The sequence below is a fragment of the Mauremys reevesii genome, linkage group 23 (assembly GCF_016161935.1).
Source record: "Mauremys reevesii isolate NIE-2019 linkage group 23, ASM1616193v1, whole genome shotgun sequence".
Taxonomy (NCBI): Eukaryota; Metazoa; Chordata; order Testudines; family Geoemydidae; genus Mauremys; species Mauremys reevesii.
In genome coordinates this window covers 992,601-1,006,360 of record NC_052645.1, presented here as the reverse complement: position 1 = coordinate 1,006,360, position 13,760 = coordinate 992,601, and the positions used below count along the sequence as shown (strand labels likewise).

Below are 13,760 nucleotides of genomic sequence, written 5' to 3'. Positions count from 1 at the left end.
GTAGCCCTTTGCTCGCAGGGTGTCGGCCAGGGGAGCGATTTTCGAGTTTGCGGGCTCGGGCTTGGCGGAAGGCCGTGGTCCTATTCTCGAACGGGATCGCCACGCCGACGAGGATGATCTTTTCCGGTCCTCATCCGTGATGACGATGTCCGGCGCAGCAGGCTGTCTGTGCCGGGATGGCGCGATTGACAGCGATCTCTCCCAGGTGCGGGCGATGGCCTTCACCAAGCGGTCCTGGACGGCGCAGCGGCGCAGCTGCCAGGCTCTGCCGTGGGGTCTGCAGCTGCACAGGACGTGGGGCAAGGTCTCCATGGCGCACCCGCACCTCCGCAGCGCTTGTCCGGTTCCCGTGGCGGATGGCTCCGCTGAGGGGGACACAGTTCAGCCGGGCGCGGTGTATGAACCGCCAGTCGGCGAAACGGATGAAGCTGCCTGAGGGGAGGAAGTGGTTGCTGGAGTCCCACTTGCTGGTGACCTCGAAAACCTTGTCCTGGTCCGGCTTTTTCTTCAGGGTGTCCACGTAGAGCGCGTGGACGGCGGCCTTCAGGGTCTTCTCTAGCATGCCTCTGGCTCCAGGGCTGACGATGGTGTTGTCTTCCGTCCCGATCCGTGGTACCAGGACTCCTGGCTCTCGCCGATCTTCGCCCATACCCAGCGGCAGCCCAGTCGCTTTCCCAGTCGGCGGGTGGCGCGGCGGGCGGGACCACAGCGAGGCGACGTCGTCCCTGAACCGGCCGAATTCTCTTAATACAGAGAGTTTGTAACATCAGTTACTGGTCATCAGGGGTGACATACAGAGTATAGGGGGATGCTAGTACTTTAGTATTGGACAGCACATAACTTATACCGTGTGCAATGTCCCCAATGTGGGGTATACTGTGGGTGAGTTCAAGATACAGTCAGCAAGCAGTGAGGGTACATCACGCATACAACAGTTAAAGACAGTCATAGGTATAAATAAGCAAGCCAGGTAATGGGGATAGAATGACCTCACATGGCAAAGTTAAGGTCTGTCGCACTCGATCTGAGCACTACACCCCATCTGAGCTCAAAGAGCTGAGCACGCAAGAGCGGCGGCCCGGGCGGGCAGGGGGAGGGGCCCGAGCGGAGGGGCGGAGCCGCGTGAGCAGGTATGCAGATCTGTGTGCGAGCAGAGCATCGTGGGAGCGGACGCAGGCTGCCAGGCAGGGCCCGACTTTGGCACCGAGCTCGGCGTGGGGAAGGGACGGTCTCCGGGGCCACGCTGGGCAGCTGTCGGCAGTGGGGCCAGTGTGGGCGAGGCCGGCGGTGGGGCGCGCGGTCCGCCTGCGTGTTATAAGTGCGGGCGAGCGAGGCGGCGGCCGGGCAGCAGGAATTCATACTTACCTGGCAGGGGAGATACCATGATCACGAAGGTGGTTTTCCCAGGGTGAGGCTCATCCATTGCACTGCGGGTGTGTGCTGACTTCGCGATTTCCCAAATGCGGGAAACTTGACTGCATAATTTGTGGTAGTGGGGATCATGCTCGCACTCTCCCCTGGTGATTGGTTTAAACAACAGACAACTGATAGTGGGCTGTTTAGGCTTAGTGCACTGCAAAGCAGATTCTCAGGAAAACAGCTGTTGTTCTGGGTCTTTGGGAGTGCTCTTCTCCACAGGCCCTGTACTTCTAGGTATCTTTGTCACATGTTCCTCCTTGTAAGCAAAGCTCAGTTCTGAAACTTTACTTGGGTCTCTCTGTGTTCTTGGCTTTCCTAGTCTTTTGCAGCTGATCTGCTCTCTAGTCTGCTTTTGGGGGTTTGGACCGGTGCCTTCCTTGGCTCTAAGGAGCTGCCTGCCTGCCTTCCTGCTCTGCTTCTTTCCCTGCTTGTAGCTTCGTGCCTGGCCCTTCTTCTTGGGCTCTTCCTCCTTTGACAGGAGGACGGCCTGTCCAAAACGCCTGTCCCACCCGGTCTCCTCGTCCAACAGGCAGCCTCGCCCCTGCCCTGGGGCCGCTGGCTTTCGCTGTCTGTTCCTGTCTCTTGGTGGCCACCCTGTCTGTGCTACGGAGACTAGGCTGTCACAACCCCATGCTGGAGGAGGGCTTTCCGTCGCTTGAGGCCCACCCACCGCCTCCCGAATGCCCTTAGCTACGCTATGGTTAGGGCGGCGTGGCCGTGTCGCCCAGGAGCGGGTTTTCCTTTGCACACCTCTGACGGACGGAGCTGTTTTGACTTAACTGTTCAGCACGCACCGACCCTCGGGCCTGGGCTGCACGGGAACGAATCGGCGCGCTACATCAGTCCGCGCCTTGGTCGGAAGAATTCTTCCGTCGACCTAGCTCCCGCCTTTCGGGAGGTGGATGGCCGGCACCAACAAGGAAAACCCTCTCCAGGACCCTTCTCCGGGAACAGGGCCCTTCCGCTTGGGGAGATTATGCTGCTTTAAAAAGAGAAATTGTTTAACTGCCTTTCTCTGAGGCAAGGTTGATTTGTATTGCTTCCTAATGGCTCCTTTTAGCAGTTGTGTTCTGAAATCTTTAGGGTTTGACTTCATTTATGATGAAATCTTGCTGTAACTTTATTCTAATTTTCAATGAGTAACTAGACCTGAGCTGTTTGGTGTGTTAGTGGAGGATTGTTTAAAACCTGGGATTCCACTTTCGGCTGCCTTTCCATTACATTTCCTCTGAAAGCCCACTGAAACCCTCCACTTCCCACATAACTCTCTCAAACCTGCAGCCATCAGGCATACAGAACATGCTTACAGTTTCACTCCATACGAGTCCAGTTCCTCGCTGTTTCCTGTCTAACCACTGCACACATATGGTATCCCCTCCCTACCCGGAGCTGCTTCCTGGCTTTGCGCCAGGACAGGAAAACGAGAATGGAGAGGTAAGCTGTGCAGGGAACTCTTCCTCAGCTCGCACTCCACCCCCCCAAGGGCCTTTCGAGGTCTTCTACGGACTTCAGGTTTCATTTGATTTCCAAGGTTTATGGGCTCATTAATTAGCCATCTCTCCTAATGCAGGGATCCTACGGGTCAGACCAAAGATCGATGGCCCAAAAGAGCTAAGAAACAGAAATAAAGGTGAGCGCTAGGCGTTACATTCAGATGAGCATCCAGAATCTGACTGTGCCCTGGCAAGTTCAACGCTGTCGAAAAGAAGGAGCTCGTCAGGTCCCTCTGCTAGCACCCAAATCTGGTGGCTAGTCGGTCTGCTGGGAAATAAGGAAAAGGAAAAGAATTAAAGGAGTCAGGCAATAACAAGGAAATGAAAAAGTTTGTTGAACCGTTCTGTCTGATTGACTGTCTTCCCAGCTACCCGTCCAAGTTAAAGACCTAGCCCAGTATCCTGTCTGCTAACAGCAGCCAATGCCAGGTGCCCCCTATTATACTTTTTTCATACTATAGAAAAGCTTCAGCCAGTGACACCAGCTCAGGGAACACTCTTCTGTTTTTCTCACAGCAAGCAACAGCCTTGCCAAAGCAAAGCCTTAAAAAATTGGGTACAAACTCATCAACATTCCTCTCCATGGAAATCTTTAGTAAAAGGCGAAAGATTTATACGAACTGAAGAGAAAGCAGAGTATGTAGAACTTGTGGCAGAGGCACTGCCGGGGCAACCGCCACGCTCCCAAAAAGTCAGGGTGACTACTCTCCCAGCCCGCTACACCGCTAGCTTTCAGAGGAAATGGAATTGAACCGATTGGCAGCCCGAGTTGGATCATCGAAACCGGGACACAGGGAGCAAACCAGCCCTCGACCAGGACTCGCTGCACGCAATGCACTGTGGCTATGCAAATAAGATGCTCCGGCCGTCTCTGGCGCTCAAAGGAGTCTTTTCTCCGGGCTGCCTCTGCTCCTTCCCCGGCTGGGCGGAGATTGGGATGGGGCAGCTGCTCTCCTGAGACAGTCCCGCTGATGCCCAGGCGCATGGAGGACGGAGCCCGGACGAGAAGCCAGAGGGCACTTGGCCCACAGCTCAAACCCGGAGCAAACGCACACACTTTGCAAAGTAACAGGAGCCGGATCTCGCACATGAGATTCTATCTGCCGGCCGGGTGCGACCCGCTGTACCTGCCGCTTGGTCTGCCTCTGCTGCAAGTAGCTCGCCTCGCTCAGATCCTTGGGGTTCGCTGAGCTGCAGCTCACCTTGATACACGGGAACAGCTTCAAATAATGGAATATCAGGGTTAGAAGGGACCTCAGGAGGTCATCTAGTCCAACCCAATCCCCAACTAAATCATCCCAGCCAGGGCTTTGTCAAGGCTGACCTTAAAAACCTCTCAGGAAGGAGATTCCACCACCTCCCTAGGGAACCCATTCCAGTGCTTCACCACCCTCCTAGTGAAAAAGGGTTTTCCTAAGATCCAAACTAAACCTTCCCACCGCAACTTGGGACCATTGCTCCTCGTTCTGTCATCTGGTGCCACTGAGAACAGTCTAGATCCATCCTCTTTGGAACCCCTTTTCAGGTAGTTGAAAGCAGCGATCAACTCCCGCCTCATTCTTCTCTTCTGCAGACTAAACAATCCCAGTTCCCTCAGCCTCTCCTCATAAATCATGTCTTCCAGCCCCCTAATCACTTTTGTTGCCCTCCCCCGGACTCTCTCCAATTTGTTTCTGTAGTGGGGGCGGGGGGTGAAAACTGGACGCAGTTCTCCAGATGTGTCCTCACCAGTGCTGACTAGAGGGGAATAATCACTTCCCTCCATCTGCTGGCAACGCTCCTACTAATCCAGCCCAATATGACCAGTTACCCATATTGAATGCAGACACAGCAATATTTAATACATTGGTTGCTGTCCATTCAGGAGGTTCTTTCCCACCTGTTCATAAATAATGAAGCTGCTCTAAGCGGAGGGAGAGAGCTGTCCTGTCCGTGCAGTTAACCCATCTCCCCGAGAGGTGGTAGCTATGACAGTGGGGGGAAGCTATGTTGGTGGGTGTTCAAGCTGTGGTGTCTACATGTGTATATAAAGTTTAATCAAACCCCATTTTTTAAACCCCTGTGGTCTGGGAATAGAAAAGGAGCTCTCTGAGGCAGAGCCCATCCTTCAAAATCCTTAAGGTCACTGACTTGCCTATGCAAATGTCATGGGGTATAGCTCAGTGGTAGAGTGTTTGACTGCAGATCAAGTGGTCTTTGGTTCAAATCCAAGTACCCTCTCACAAACCTGTTCCTTCAGTAAAAATAATTCCATTTTCAGGAGCTCCACTAAATGGGGATCCCTGAAATGAATGGACACACTCAATGTTTTCCTGTGCAAATGCATAAAAACCTAGCAAACATGTCCCCCAGCTGAAATCAGTTCCAATCCTCTAAGTGTCTAGGTTTGTTTTCATCAATTGAACAAATTCACATGAAGACACATTTGCAGGTCCTTGGCCTCCATGGGCTACAATGTGCAGAAGAACAAGAACCACATCCACTTGGGAGGCATGGACTAGTCTGTATTACATTTGTAAGTAAGCTGCCATTGGGACTGAAAACTCTACTGGGGGTGGACAGGAGCCTGTTACAAAACTAAAATAACCAAGATTTACCAAACTCCCTGTTACTCATTCAATCCTCTGTTTGTGCACACGACATCAACTGGGGCTCTTATAACTGGCAGCCTTCCTTTAACACAGATCGTTGTTCCTTGTGACTTTCAGATACATTCGAATGGCAGCTGTTCAGAGGTCATGTGCTGCTAGTTCATGAGCAGCAGCAGAGTCTCTGTACGTTTCCCAACCGTAGAGCTGGGTGTGTCTGCATCCAAGTAACTGCAGAGTCAGTGTCGTCCCAGACAGTTAATTGCACAGTCTCACTTTCTGGTCTCATTGATCATTTGGGTAGATACAGCAACGGTTTGGTGGGTTTTGGTTTTTTTTCCCCTTCGTTTTCTCCTAAGGAATGTGTGATCTTGAGCATGTTAGTTTAAGTTCCCTGTGGGTCAGGAAAATTCCATCTCCTTGAAATACCTGGGGAAGTGACCTGTTTGTATAACCTAGAATAAAGGAGCTTTTAAAGAAGACATTGCTTTACAATTATGCTGGGATAAAAACAGTAAATTTCACAGCCAGACACCAGGCCAGGATCAATGGATGGGGCCAGGGTCAATTAATTTCAGAAGAAACAAACTCTTGGGAAGTAGCTGTAATTTGTCCCCAAACCTTTCCTTGTTCTCATATGCTATCAGGATTCTCTTCTAGAGGGCAGAGTTAAGGTTATCTAGGCATGTACTCTCACTCTGTATTCCCTGTTTTTCCAGAGTTTGAGTTTTACTGAACTCGATGTTCTGGAAGGTAAGAGATATTCACTGTCAAAGTTAACTCTGTGTTAACAAAGGTTTTGTTAGTGGCAAAAATGTGACTAATCCTCACTGCGGTAATTCCACTGACTTCAGTGTACTCTTTCCCCATTTCTAGTTCCAAAAATAAGCAAATTAAAACAACCTTGAGACCTAAAATGCTGTGAGAAAATGGAAATTTTAGTAGCTCAAATAATTCAGTTTCTTCTGTGTCTTGTGTGTGTGTAAATGGCACAACACATTAATTTATAAGCACATCTTTCTTAACTTCTTTAAATATTCTGTAGTACATTGACTAGATCAGGTGGGTTGTTCAATGCAGTGAGGTTTTCATGCATTGCCCAATACATATTTTTCATATTATGTAACTGAACACAACTCATTGAACACAAAATTGTGTATTTCATGCTGTGAACTGTGTTGGTAGCTCAAATTAATAGGTTTATTTTCTCTCTCTCTCTCTCTGTGAGGCACAACAAAATAATTTAGTGATGCTGAAAATGTTCCCTTCTCCTCCAGAACTGCCTTGGAATCACCTTCCCTTTGTAGATTAATCTGCCCCTGTGTCTCTACAAGGAAAATATAGTTTCTATGAAAAAAACACAATTTTTTAATTAAAGGGGCTGAGACAGAATAGCCACATGATGGTGACACATCAGGAATGCAAAGCAACAGGTTTGTTGCCAGCTCAAAGAGCCTGAGGCAGAGCAACAGCAGGTTCGTTGCCCGGTGTGCGTAGCACTAATTGACACACCAGGGTGGAGAAGCAAACCACGTTTATTTGAGCTCAAAAAAAGGTGCCAGGGAGAAAAAGCATCTCAAATCCTGCACACCCGCGCGCAGGCAGGGTCCCAGCATTTATACCCCACTTGTTTGTGTAAGCCTTTTGTTTGGTTTCCCCCCTCACCCCTCCCTTCCCAACAACAGTTACTTTAAACATTACATCTCAGCGTGTTAGAAAAGTTCCCATTTGCATATTTATCTATGGCCTTCACAGCACAGACGCATGCAGATTTTCCTCCCCCCTTTCCCCTCCTCCCCGCCGCTTTTTGCTGTTTCAAACTGTCCTGCAGCTGCAAGCTGAGACAGCTGACAGTTACACATTTTGCTTGCTGTTTTGTTAGCATCTTAGGCTTTGGCTACACTTACACTTCAAAGCGCTGCCGTGGCAGTGCTGCCGCGGCAGCGCTTTGAAGCGCTAAGTGTAGTCAAAGCGCCAGCGCTGGGAGAGAGCTCTCCCAGTGCTGTCCGTACTCCACCTCCCTGTGGGGAATAACAGACAGTGCTGGGAGCCGCGCTCCCAGCGCTGGGGCTTTGACCACACTGGCGCTTTGTAGCGCCAGAATTTGCAGCGCTGGAGAGGGTGTGTTTTCACACCCTGCTGCAGCGCTGCAAATTTGTAAGTGTAGCCAAGCCTGGAAGAACTTGGGTTCACTCAGGCCCAAATTCACAACTTTGGTTTACTTAGGCCTAGTGACACCAACAGGTTCCTGGTTTGCACATTGATGGTGACAAGGGATTGAACTCGACTCCCCTCTTTTCACAGACACATTTGTTTTATTCTCTGAGGTCAAACATAAGTTTAAATGTTGTACTTAGTCCTCTGCCTTGTAGCTTCAACAGCCGCAGATGCAAGATGACTTACTGCAGAGCAAAGAAAGGTTGGGTCGGTCACTAGGTCTCTGTTTCTATTGCTCGTTTGCTCTCTCCCCTTCCCTGATAAGGAGCAATGGTAAGAGAAGAAGAGGTTAAAACATGTGCTAGGTGGTGGCTGGGTTTGGATGACAAATTTAAAACCATCTCAGCGCCCTCTAGTGTGACACTGACACCATCAGCTTCTCACCTTTCACTCACACTTCATTAATAACAGTTTCCCTGAACTACTTTGCTGTGATTATTTCAATGGCTCCGACACCGATACCTGCTGCCCCTTCTGGCTGGTTAATTGCACTATTTGGAACCTGCTCCTAAAATTACACCCTTCCTGGGAGCAAGATTCAGAACTGCCCAAGGAAACCCCATTGGGTTTCAAGGGCAGCCCAGGCAGGATGGCAAGACGACAGCACAGGGGTCTCAGAGCTTCTTCTTCCTCCTCACAGAGAGAAGGTTAAGGGGGGCCACCAGTTATGACTCCTGGGTTTTAGTCCTGGCTGTGGGAGGAAAGGGGTGTTTAGTGGATTAGAGTTGGGGGCTTAGGAATCAAAGAGGAAACATCTCCCTTTTCAGCTTCAATGCACATTGAACAAGAACATGGCTTCTCATCTCTTTGGTTTCAGAGGAGCAGCCGTGTTAGTCTGTATCCTCAAAAAGAACAGGAGTATGTGGCACCTTAGAGACTAACACGTTTCTTAGGTTCTGTTGCCATCATGTGGCCATTTCATTTCACTTCTTATTGTTAAAAAGTTTGGGTACTTTGCACAGAAACATCATCTCCTTGGGAGAGACAGAGAAGTGGAAGCTGCATTGATTTAATCCTCTGAAAAATAGATAAGGATTAAAATATTCCCCAGACAGCTCAGTCCCAACCGTCCTCCCTCACTGCTGCCAGTGAAGCTCAGTTCTGTCCCACGGCCCCAAGAACTGCTGGGTGCAAGTCCTGGGCCTGATGTGAAGTCAATGTAGGGGTGACTCTGCCTGCCTAGACTGTTCTGTAGAAAAATTCAGACACAGTCCATGTCTGGTGAAGGAGAGACAGATGTGTTGTTTGATTGTTTTTCTCATTTTAAATTTACTTGATCATTTTGATGGCAAAAGTATTTGTATGAGACCATGAAAAAAGGAAGAAATCATAAAAATACCCATAGGAGAAAGGGGGTTTCTGAGAGCCAGGGTAGATATGGAGATTTTTATGAAAGGGGGAGAGGCCAAAGTAGGGCCTTTAGCTGGAGCAAAGGGGGAGGGTTTTTTGTGCAGTTTCATTTTAACCAGCCTCACATCCTGTAGTCCCTACTTCCCCACCCCATCAACAAGTGACCTAGCGCCTCCCACTGGCAAGGCCACCTCTGACTCCTGAGACAGCCCCACTGGTCTGGCCCTCCTCCCCACTGCAAAAACTGCAGACCCTTCAGCACTCCCTCTCCTAGCTGGACCCCCTGGCAGCCAGAGCTCTCCACAGAACTGCCATGGTTGCTTTCCTGGGTGGGTGTCTGGTCAAGGACGGCTACCAGCTTTTCCTGAGAATGCAGTTGAGAAATGACTCACCCTTCTCTAGATTCTCGCCTGTGGGCTCTGAGAAGCCGGATGGGCTCTATATGATAAAGTCCATGTAACATTCCTCACATCCCAGCCGTGGTATGTCACCAGTAGTGGCTGTCCCTGGGTAGCAGCCAAGGATGTTTCCCACCATTCAGGAGACCCCAGCCTGGGACTAAAGTCAACTTCAGGCTTCTTCTCTCTCCCTTCTTGGAATCAAGTTCATGTTTTTGCCAAGAGTTAAAGCAGCCCGGACCCCCAGAGTCTGGATCAATGTCACAAATTCCCAGTGTCTTCATGGAAGAGAATTTGTTAAATCCCAGATGAGTGGGGTTAAATCAGTTCTCAGCCTGAGTCCTTTGCTCTTAATCCTGAGGATATTGTCCCACCATGGGGCCATTTCCCGCCTCTTTCCTAGGGAAGCACAATTTTCCTTGCACAGACGCAGGAACAGCAAGATATTTCTCTGTCCCTTGTGCAAAGCAGGGGGCCAAATTCCATGGAAACAATGGACAAGCAGTGAGCCCTGGGCACATCCATCCCTGGCTGTGAGATGTTCCTCCCTCTTTCTTTATGCCCCTGTTGTTATTTCATGGAATGTCTGGGATGGGGAAAGCTGAGTTCACTCCAGGTGGAGGGGAAAGAACCCTGAAAATCTCAGGACCCAACCCTGCTACCAGTATCACTGAGGTGCTGGGAATCTGCATGGGAAAGGGACGGTGTGAATTGTCAAGGCGGGGAATGAATAACAATCTACAACTAGATCCACCTCATTAATCACTGACACAGGCTAATCCTGCCGCAGATAGAAGGGAAACTGGGAGTGATTCTTTGCTGTCAGCCATGGAAACAGTGACCCAATTGCACCGCAGTGCATGTGCTGGGGAAAGCTGGACTTTACAGGCAGGTGGAAATAGTGGATCCTAGAAATACCTGGAGTCCCCCACACCATTTCTGCCACCAGGGTGAGATGTTGAGCTACTCACAGCACCCCCCCACCATGACTTTGCAGCATGGGGTGGCAGCACCCCCCACCCAATGCCGGGGAGAGGGCTGAGTGTATCTCTGCACCCTGAGCCCAGGGCACCCACTCTCTCTGCCCCACACATAGAATCTGGCCCTGCTGCAAAGTGACCCCTAAGAACCAGCAGCCTCCAGGACAGCAGGTTTGACCCTCAGAGCAGGGAATGTGTCCACCATGCTGCTCTTAGGCCACTGGGTGCTCTGGAAACAAGAGGGCTCTGAGTGTAACCTATAGCATATATGGCTGATCTGGGAATGTAGCTCAGTTGTAGAGCATATGCTTTGCATGTATGAGGTCCTGGGTTCAATTCCCAGCATCTCCAAGTTCTTTTCACCCTGCTGCTTTGCTTATGCCCAGAGGGGATGTGGCCCAGCAATCTCCCTGCAGGAATTTCAATCCTGCTCTGTGAGGGGTAAGTGCCATTTGCATGGAAGGTTGTGGGGGGGGTTCTGTGCCTAAGTCTCCTCTGTACATTTAAGGGCAGGTCTACACTACAGTGGGGTCGAACTAGGGTATGCAAGTTCAGCTACGTGAATAGTGTAGCTAAACTCGAAGTACCCTAGTTCGAACTACTTACCCGCCCACACGCTGCGGATCAAGTCTGCGGCTCCTGTCGACTCCGCCACCGCCTTTGCAGTGGTGGAGTACCGAGTCGACCGCGCGCCCGGAGTTCGAACAATCGCGTCTAGATCAGACGCGATAGTTCGAACTCCGAGAAGTCGAACTCACCGCGTCGACCCGGATGGTAAGTGTAGACTAGCCCTAAGATTCCCACCAGCTGTGTTGTTTGGGACAAGGGTAGATGAGAAAGGAGAATCCTCCAGGACTGGAGGGAAAGGTCCCATCTGCTCAGACTGAGAGGCAAAGACTAGACTTATTTCTTGTCTGGGCCCAATCTTTTCACCTGGTATAGCCCTTGTTCCAGCTCAGGTGGTAGCTGGGGGATGTCTCATGACTGCAGCCATGTTTGTTCAGTTCCACCACCTTATACAGCTTTGGTACAAGGCAGGAATCTTTTGTCTCTCTCTCCTGGGGAAGAGCCCCAGGTTTAAGATGGATTCCTGTACCAGGTGACATGGTCACATGTCCTGTGAGACCCCCCCGCAAGCCTTCATTCTTCCTGGCCTGACTCACAGATGGTGCAGGACAGAGCCATCTCCAGTCAATTGTCCTGGTTAATGGGAGCCATAAAGAGTCCAAACCACCATTAATGGCTCTCACTTTGCATTATTACAACAGGACCTCAGAGTTATAGTTCATATTTCTAGTTTCAGATCCAAGAATGATCGGTTCATACAAATAGGATGAACACACACAGTAGATTATAAGCTTTGTAATGATACCTTACAAGAGACCTTTTGCATGAAGCACAGTCCAGTTACTTTATATTCACACTCATTAGCATATTTTCATAAAACCCTATGGAGTGCAACTTCACAGCAGGGAAAGGGTTTTACTGCAGCACCTGGAAGCAGTTGAGTTTCATGTTCAGGCTGTGGTATGAGTTCCTCCAGGTTTCTTGTAAGCACACAGGGACCTTAGTGGGTGCTTTTGATACAGGAATGGCCCAGACATGATAAAGTGATGGGAATTGCATTGTCCTTTTTTTATTACTGTATTTCCAATGACATTTCTGTTTGTGATTTCGTTTTGCTTTGTATAACTGTGTTTTCTCCTGGATTTGATATTTAATGAAAAAAAGAATAAGGCCTCAGGGTGCTGGATGGAGGAGCAGGCTGGGGCTAGGACTGCTAAGAGAGTAAGAGTAGCAGGTTTTCTGTATTGTTTCCAGCCCTCATTTTTCTTGACTAGTTTCTCTTCTGCACGAAATTTGTCTTTTTTTAAATGTGAACCTGGCTGGCTCAGTTGGCAGAGCATCAGACTTTTAATCTGAGGGTCCAGAGTTCAAGTCCCTGGTCAGGCAAAGAAACACTTTACCCCCTGTGACATCCCCAAGGATTTTTAGAAGGACTCTCCTTGACTTTAGTTTTTCCTTTTCAGGACATGGCCTTTCCTAGGAAGGGCCCTTTACTGCCTGGGACTGAAGGTGCTACTTCCTCACCTGTCCACTGGCCTCACAGTCTGGAGGAAGAAAGACCTCCGGGTCTGCAGCAAAGTGCTGGGTGCTGACTTTTTGAGCAAATGCAGGGCTGGCCAGAGAGGCATGTTCCCACTGAGTCCTCCCTGCCAGAAAAAATTGTCCCCACAGACAGGGGCAGCTCCAGGGCCCAGCACACCAAGTGTGTGCTTGGGACAGCAAGCCGCGGGGGGTGCTCTGCCGGTCGCCGTGAGGGCGGCAGGCAGGCTGCCTTCTGCAGCGTGCCTGTGAAGGGTCCGCTGGTCCTGCGACTTTGGCAGACCTCCCACAGGCAAACTGCCAAAGGCAACCTGCCTGCCGTGCTTGGGGTGGCAAAATGCCTAGAGCCACCCCTGCCCACAGAGTCCTCCCTGCTGGAAGTCTACAGTAATCAACAGGTGCTGTGCTGGTCCCATGGTGTAAGGGCCAGCACTCAGGACTTTGAATCCTGCAATCTGAGGTGAAGTCTCAGTGGAATCTGAGAACAATTCCTGTGCCACAAACCCTGCTGGGTCTTCCAAGGCTCTGTCTTGCTTTCTCAAAGGCCATGAAAGCCACTACAAAAGGGTTTTTTTTTCCTGCTGATAATAGCTCACCTTAACTGATCACTTTCGTTATAGTGTGTATGGCAACACCCAATTTTTCATGTTCTCTGTGTGTGTGTGTGTATATATATATATATATATATATATATATATATATATATATATATATATATATCTTCCTGCTGTATTTTCCACTGCATGCATCCAATGAAGTTGGTTTTAGCCCAGGAAAGCTTATGCTCAAATAAATTTGTTAGTTTCTAAGGTGCCACAAGTACTTCTTGTTCTTTTTGCAGATAAATGAATGGAGGTTAAGTCCATGAATGGCTATTAGCCAGGATGTGTAAGGAATGGTGCCCCTAGCCTGTTTGTCAGAGGGTGGAGATGGATGGCAGGAGAGAGATCACTTGATCATTACCAGTTAGGCTCAGTCCGTCTGGGGCACCTGGCATTGGCCACTGTTGGCAGATAGGATGCGGGGTTGGATGGACCTTTGGTCTGACCCAATATGGCCATTCTTATGGTCTTATGAAGAGAGGGGCAGAGCCCTTCAACAGTGTTTCTGTAGTGTAGTGGTTATCACGTTTGCCTAACACACAAAAGGTCCCTGCTTCAAAACTAGGCAGAAACATGAGGGCTTAATTTTCCCAGCTCCTACTGGCCT

General features: G+C 49.8%; 4 non-coding genes across 4 annotated transcripts; 3 read left to right on the top strand and 1 right to left on the bottom strand.

Annotated features, from left to right (window-relative positions):
• Positions 1 to 1,357: 1,357 nt before the first annotated feature.
• Positions 1,358 to 1,519, top strand: LOC120389505. The gene has a single exon (XR_005590977.1). It is a non-coding gene; the product is annotated as a U1 spliceosomal RNA (small nuclear RNA).
• Positions 1,520 to 3,436: 1,917 nt separating this feature from the next.
• On the bottom strand, positions 3,437 to 3,552 carry LOC120389453. The gene has a single exon (XR_005590927.1). It is a non-coding gene; the product is annotated as a U5 spliceosomal RNA (small nuclear RNA).
• Positions 3,553 to 5,060: 1,508 nt separating this feature from the next.
• On the top strand, positions 5,061 to 5,132 carry TRNAC-GCA. The gene has a single exon. It is a non-coding gene; the product is annotated as a tRNA-Cys (tRNA).
• A 5,592-nt stretch (positions 5,133 to 10,724) lies between these two features.
• On the top strand, positions 10,725 to 10,796 carry TRNAA-UGC. The gene has a single exon. It is a non-coding gene; the product is annotated as a tRNA-Ala (tRNA).
• The last annotated feature ends 2,964 nt before the right edge of the window (positions 10,797 to 13,760 follow it).